Source organism: Galeopterus variegatus, unplaced genomic scaffold (genome assembly GCF_000696425.1).
Source record: "Galeopterus variegatus unplaced genomic scaffold, G_variegatus-3.0.2 Scaffold8383, whole genome shotgun sequence".
Taxonomy (NCBI): Eukaryota; Metazoa; Chordata; class Mammalia; order Dermoptera; family Cynocephalidae; genus Galeopterus; species Galeopterus variegatus.
Window position 1 is genome coordinate 37,816 of NW_007734494.1, and position 1,963 is coordinate 39,778.

Here is a 1,963-nt window from a genome sequence, read left to right on the forward strand (position 1 = left end):
GCTGCCTACCACTTTCCACCATGAGTAAAAGCAGCCTGACCCCACCCCTCAACCAGGCACGCCGCACCAGCACCTTGGGGTCTGTGCAGAGACCTGAGGGATGGAGCTGGGGACAGGACCCCCCCTCCCCATATCCAGGCACACCGCCAGTGCTAAGGAGCATGCCAAAAACATCACCTCCATGTGGGTGGCCCACCACAGCCACCACAATAACCATGGCTGCCATGAAAGCGGCTAGACGCCATAACCACCACACATGGTCCGTCAGCCACTGGAGTGCATTGACACCAGGAGAGTCACCAGCAGAGATAAAGAAAAGAAGAGGATGTCTCTCTCCACAAAGCCCATTCCAGAGTGACAGAAGAAGCATCTGTGATAATATTGGGGGACCTGATCACACCTCTCAACATTGGACAGATCATCTAGGCAAGAAATCAACTGAAGGAGAGGGAGAGGGGGGTGGGGAGAGATTGGAGAAGGGGCATAAAATATAAGTATGATTTGTAACAATATATATGCCAGTAATATTGATTTGATCAACATATCTCAATGTCGAACTCCCAAAATATGTATAATCAATTTTGATTCAATAAAAATTTTTTAAATAAATTTAAATCGCAAACATAAATAAATAATAATAAACCAGTCTTGTCCATTGAAAATAAATAAATAAATATGTCTTAAAAAAAAAAAAGCAGCAGCCTGAGACCCATGCCAGGTGCAGCTGTCCCAGAATCATAAGCCAAATCAACCTCTGTTCTTTTATAAATTACCCAGTCTCAGGTATTCTGTTACAGCAACACAAAACGGACTAATACAGCTGGTGATACAGGAAGGTAATGTACCATTGTCGGCAGGATAACAGGCAGGCTTAGAAGGGAAAGATGGAATACGCCAAGAAAATCAGCCTGCAGAGAGATTAGAATGAGGCAGATGTGGAGAGAGGGGCAGAGACCAGCACTGCCCAGGTCCTGGTTCTAATCCCTTCCTAAGGCTCAGCCACTTTCCTGCCCAGCTTGGGCTCTACGAGACAGTCCCATATTTTAGAATAAATTCCAATTTCCCCGTGTTAGAAGGGCTTTTTCACTGCCCAACTCCAGGCAAGACCTCACACGTGTGCTGTCATGTAAATGTCATCCCATGGAGGACAGGATGCTGTCCACACATAACGCAAAATGAACAGTGCCCCGTGGAGTTGTGTGATGGGGCAGTTCATAAGAGACCCTGGAGATAACCTGATCTAATATTTGACCTGATCACCACACTTGACAAATGCTGGCATTGCCGAGGGGAGCACAGGTTGGGACTCTAGTCCCCCAAGGGGCCTCAGGCAAGTCACTATACCTCTCTGTTTCTCTGTCAAACGAGGGGCTTTGGGGGATAATCCAGCAGCCCTTCCATCCCCGACATTCGTGACTGCTGTCTGTTTTGAGAGTGTTAACACGGCTGTGTGCCCTTATCTCAGGGAAGGTTCCATTTAGATTCTTTGTTAGAAAACCTGTTGGCCTTCTTATGGAAGGCGATGATTTATGCTGAAAGTCGCCTCTGCAGCAGGAGGCTGAGGTTCCCTCCTCGCCCCATTTTCTCCTGCTCACCTGGATGCATTTGGCCTGGGGGCAATAGAGTAAATAGGGAAGTTTCATTGGGCTCATTTTCAACCCCCACTTAGATTTAGCATTAGGTTGAAGGCTAGGACTAGGGTTAGAGGCACATTTAGGAGTAGGGTTAGGGTTATTTTTAGGATTAGCGTTAGGTTTAGGGGTAGGGTTAAGAATAGACCTAGGAATAGGGTTAGAGTTAGGTTAGAGTCAAGTTAGGCCTAACGCTAGATTCGAGCTAGGTTTAGGGGTATGGTCAGGGTTATTCAGGGTTAGGATAAATGCTAGGGCTAAGATTAGGGCTAGGGGGCCGGCCCGGTGGCGCACTGCGCTAGTGCGCCGCTTGGGAAGTGCGGCGGCGCTCC